Consider the following 5,899-nt stretch of genomic DNA (forward strand, 5'->3'; position numbering starts at 1 on the left):
TCAAAGTCACTGGATTCAGACTATCAGCAACTCATTGCAAATACATAGGAAGAGTACTGTATTTTTTAAATAATTCTTTTAATTTTAGACAGAAAGACAATATGGAGAATCAAACAGGATGTTGGCAAGTATAACCTTTCATTTCCACATCTACCTTAGTGAATAGGTACTGTTCAGTTATTTCTAAAAAAGAAAAACAAATACATGTTTTATAAAGAGCTTCATTTTCAATCTCTGCAATAGGCTTACGGCCACACATTGCTTCAATTAAATGCTTAAATCCATGTCATGAGACCACTTCCAAGGTTTTTGAGATTATTGAGCTGCCAAACTCATATGAGAGCAGCAAGATTGGATCATGTTTTTTTTTTTTTTTTTTTTTAATTTATTTACTTGGGAGAGAGAATGAGCGGGGGAGAAGCAGACAGAGAGGAACAAGCAGACTCCACACTGAACAAGGAGCCCAACATGGGGCTCGATCCCAGGACCCTGAGATCATGATCTGAGCAAAAATTAAGAGTTGGACACATAACTGAGTGATCCACCCAGGTGCCCCCCATGGTTTTATTCCAATCTCTATACCTTAAATAGAATTACATCAAGGTCTGTCTTATTTTTAGAAATATTAAACCTACATTTCACAAACATGGATGTTTGATTAAGAATTTGGATCTCTCTACGTTGGCATAATACATGTCACTATGGTGTTGAATTTCTTATACATGTAGGGAAATGGATCATTCAGTCTGAGCCAACATTCTGATCAGGCACTCTTCTCTCCAACACTCTGAAATTAGATGGCAAAAGATAAAAGAAATTAAATATTTCCTCAGATTGTAAGCAAATAGCCTGAAACTTGCAATGACTACCTAACAAAGAATTTTGGCTTGTAATTTTTCTTACTAAGCTGCTCAAGAAAATATTAAAGTTTCTGACTTGAGATCCATTTAGTTTATTTTTGTTTCATCTTGTTTTTTTTTTTTTAATTCAATACTCATGGCCTGTATTTAAGGAACAAAAGGCCAACATGACTTATTTTTTTTCAACATGACTTATTTTTAATTCTCACACACATTTCCCCTAATAGTTACATTATTAAACTCTATCTGAGTTTTTTAAAGATTTATTTATTTTAGAGAGAGCGTGCAAACACACAAGCGAGCTCGGAGAGGGGCAGAGGGGGAGGAGAGAGAGAATCCCAAGCAGACTCCCCACGGAGTGTGGAGCCTCAAGTGGGACTCAATCTCACCACCCTGAGATCATGACCAGAGCCAAAACCAAGAGTCGGACCCCCAACTGACTGAGCCACATAGGTGCCTCTGAGTTTTATACATTAGACAGAGATATAGAAAAAATAAGTCTAAAAGAGCTTTTGGAAACAATAATTTTTAGAGATAAAATATAATGCTGGGATATATTTGGGAATAAAAGAGTACTTCTGTTCAGTTTGATACTCCAATTTTTCAACATAAAAGATACTGAAAAATTTCAGCACTTACCTTAAAGGCAAAATTAAAAAAAAATAGATACAAATTTATCTAGACAAATTCTAATAATCTTTTGAAAAATAATTGAACATAGCTTTTTCCTTCTTATTCAGCTAACCATAGTTTAACTACTCATAACCATGTACTTTTACAGCAGATCTTAGTTTATGGTGGGAACTCTATTAACCTCTTTATGTGTATTATTTCATTTAAGCCCCTCAACCACCCTATGTAGTATGCATTTGTAGTAATTATAAGAAAGCTGACTACTTTAACAATCAAATCCCATAATCTCAGTCTCTTTATTAAAAGATCTTCCTTTTCCTCACTTGTAAAGTCCAATTAATCATAGTTTAGAGCATGAGAAGGTATCTTTTCCATATAGTCGTTCAAGGACTCAGGCTGAAGGAGGTAATACCACATACAAAATAAGTGACTTCCAATCATCACCATGAGGAACACAATCTGCCAATCAAGTGGAGGCAAGGACGTTTGGAAGATCATATGGGATGATTTTTGTTGGGCAGGCTTGAGAGTGGCACACATGATAGAACTCAATAATCTGGTTGTGTGTTCCTGAAGAAGGCTGGGAAATGTTGCCTAGCTCTGTGCCCAAGAGGAATGGGATGCTAGTAGATTTGGTGAGTAGGTAGTCAGTCTCAACTCCAGTATAGGTATATATTCTATCATACTGCTAAAGAAAGTTGAGGCCTTATTAAGTTTCAGCTCTTGCATATGATGACTTATAAGGCATATCTATTTAAGTTTCTTAATTTGTGAATAGCTTAGTTTATTACCTCAATAAATCATTTACATTCTGTAAATGTGCAGAATTTATGTGTTTATGTATGAAATTAAAAAGTCTATGCTTCTTGATATAGCACTTGGTTTGCATATAATAGATGCTCAAGAAATAGCTTGATTAAAAACTTTCCAAGTAAACTTTAATTTTATTTGGCAGTTGGTTAAATCCTTGTAGGTTTTCACAAACCAGATACATCAAGAATTAAGTGTGTAATAAGACTAATCAGAACAATCTTGGTTGAATGATGGCTCTATTTGGCAAGTTTAAACTGACTGACAATCAGAAATCAAGGAAAAGGTGAGTCAGTGTAGCTAAAAGAAGTTCAAAATGTATCCAAGAGCCCCACATACTGTCTTTCCACCATTGCATGGGGAAAGGGACCAAGAAAGGTGCCAAGAGTCCAACAGTCATATATATATATATGATTCTTCTAAAAATTGAACCCCTTAAGAGATTATTAATTGTACTACCTGGATCTTGGGTGAGATCCAAGGTCTTGTCCTCTCTGAGGCTAAATTGAGTTTTAGCTATTCCTTTGACTTTGTGAACCATATTTTCAATGATTTTCTCTTTTGAATAATTTTGCTAGCATTTATGTTGTATTAAATTTAAAACAGTAGTAATAAATATCATATGCATCATCAGGGTATTTTTTTAATTCTATCTTTAGCTTCAGTGGCAGTTGAAAATTAAACTGTTAAGAACTTTAAGTTGGAGATCCTTGGGTGGCTCAGTGGTTTAGAGCCTGCCTTTGGCCCAGGGCGTGATCCTGGAGTCCTGGGATCGGGTCCCACATTGGGCCCCCTGCATGGAGCCTGCTTGTCCTCTGCCTGTGTCTCTGCATCTCTCTCTCTGTCTCTCATGAATAAATAAATAAAATCTTAGAAAAAAAAAGAATTTTAAGTCAATTTGGTCACCCAGGGAATAAAGTGTAAGAGAGCTAAAATTGTCCTTTTTATCAAAAAACAATCAAATGTGGCTTTTTTCCATGCCTACCATAGCCATGGCTTGTGGACCGCAGAAACATCTGAAGTGTGTAGCAACAACAAAGCACTAGATGTTAGATGAAATGACCATGTTTGCTCTTCATCCATCTGCCAGTCCCCCTAAGTTGAGAGAATGTCTCCTCCTCATCATTCTCCTAAGAAACAGACTTGAGTATGCCCTGACAGATGAAGAAAAAAGATCTGCATGCAACAGTTCATGACGACTGATGGCAAGGTCTGACCTGATGTAACCTACCCTGCCAGTTTTATGGATGCCATCAGGATTGACAAGACTGTAGAAGATTTCCATCTGATTTATGACACCAAGTGCTACTTTGTTGTTCATCATATTACACCTGAGAAGGTTAAGTGCAAGTCATGAAAGGTGAGAAAGTTCTTTGTGGGCACAAAAGGGATCCCTCATCTGTCGACTGATTCACTATTCGGATTGATTTTGAGACTGGCAAAATGACCAGTTTCATCCAACTTGACATTGAGAACCTGTGTATGGTGACTGGAGGGTGCTAACCTGGGAAGAGCTGGTATGACCACCAACAGAGAGACATTCTGATTCTCTGGATGTGTTTCATGTGAAAGATGCTAATGCTCTCCAACGTTTTTATTAGTGGTGAATGAATGTAACAAATCATGGATTTCTCTTCCTCAAGGAAAAGAATATCCACTTCACCATTATTGAAGAGAGAGTCAAGAGTGAGTGAAATGATTGGAAAGGTCTTTGTATTTAATTAAAGATAATATAGCATGATTTTTAAATGTATGTCCAATTAGTATAACATCTGGCTGTTGTTCTAAGTGATTCTTTAATCAGCTCCAGTGACCCAATTACCAATGAAAAGAAGTGCGTATAGCCGATGACTTGTTGGCCATCACTTGCTCTCTGTCTGCCATCTATCTAATGAATTTAACTTTTTCTAGTGACAAAATTCATTCTGAATTTCATTGGGCTTTCAGATCCTTACACTTCACAAGGCAATTTTGCTCAATCTTGTTCAGAATAGAAACAGTCTGAGCCAGGGAAGGCAGGAAAGGTACATTTTTACAAGGTCTTGGGGGACAGAATCTAAGATTTTTGTTAGTTTAAAATCTTTGGGCCTTGTATTCTAATTTTTAAATTAATATAGATTCTCAGGTCCATGTTTGTTTTTTATTATTGTTGTTGCTCTTACTATTTCTAAATGACCTTGGACAATGTTTCTACGCTGGAACATGTATATTGCTTACCATATGACATTGAGAAGTCCTAGCATACTACCATGTTCTTCTGAGGGCACTGATGACATGTTTGTGAAGCAAGTCTCAGTGTTGTCACTGATGATAACCTTTAAGTTTTCACCATTGGGATAGATCATTACCATTAACTCCTTGCCATCATCACTCATCTCATTGTCATATTTAAGCCATATTGTCAGCACATACACATACTTCTTTCTGATATATAGATCAAACCTCACCTAGAGATCATTTCCATTGTTAAAATCAAATGAAATTCATGAGTTTGTTCATTTATTAAAGAATTGAGTAACTGTAATTAATTGGGAGTCTGTAATTAGAACTGGGGAACCTGTTCTGGACTTGATATCAGCTCAAGAATGAGATCAGAGCTAATCCGTAATTTAACAATGCTACAGGCTCTACCCCATATGATGTTTCCATATAATCTCCACAGGCCTAACCAGTGACAATATGTGCTACTTTTGCTTTGCACATTCCATTGTTCCTGTCACTGGTATAGAGGATCATTCTGATACAGCATAGTTATCAGCTGCTCTATTGAGAAAAGGAGGGATTGGAACCCTCCACCTAGATGTCAATATCTAATTATGATAGGAAGATATCTCAAAAGACAAATAACGGACAAAACTCCTTTTCCCCAGGGATGTGGGCTGATACTGGGAAGGCACCACAAAGTGTTGTGATGGATAAAGAATTTCTTTATATGTAAACTGCTGTTGCTACTTCTTTCTTCCTCTTCCACCTCGTCCTTCTCCTCCCTCTCCTCCCTTTTCCTGTCCTTCTTTTCTTTTTCCTTCTCCTTTTTTCTTTTCTAGGCAATACCAAAGGCTATTTCTAGGGTGTACCCCCATGAGGTCCCATTTGGCAAAACAGAAAAAAAAAAAAGAACTAACTTTGCCAGATTGAACTCTGTTACAACCGTAACCTAACCCAGGATCCTAAAGATTGCCAGTTGTTGAAAAAAGTGGTGTTGGCACCTGCTAATATTTATTTTGTTACACAAAGGTGATCTTTTTAATTTCTGTATTTCTAGTCCCAATCTCACATATGTGTACTTCATACTTGATGTGCTCAAACTAAGTTTGCACTGGGCTTTTCCCACAATCACTGCCTCCCCCACCCCCAATTTTCTTTTCTTGCCTTCGTCAGTGATAACATCATCTCTACTATCTTTACTCACACCCTTGCAGCTGCCTAGACACTTCTATCCTCTCACCCTCCTGCTATATCTATGCAGTTCTGAATCTTCTACTTCTCTCCTCTCAATTCCTATCAAGTTGTGTTCTTTATTCATTACCCAAGTACCCCTTCCTTCTCTAAATAATCCTTTGGCTCCAGAAGTGACCATTTCCAGACAAGAGTATTGA

The 5,899-nt window shown here is 37.0% G+C and overlaps 1 pseudogene; it reads left to right on the plus strand.

The window, feature by feature from the left end:
• Positions 1–3,295: 3,295 nt before the first annotated feature.
• On the plus strand, positions 3,296–3,997 carry LOC112670058 (40S ribosomal protein S4, X isoform-like; annotated as a pseudogene).
• Positions 3,998–5,899: the final 1,902 nt, after the last annotated feature.

Source organism: Canis lupus, chromosome 25, assembly GCF_003254725.2.
Source record: "Canis lupus dingo isolate Sandy chromosome 25, ASM325472v2, whole genome shotgun sequence".
Lineage (NCBI taxonomy): Eukaryota > Metazoa > Chordata > Mammalia > Carnivora > Canidae > Canis > Canis lupus.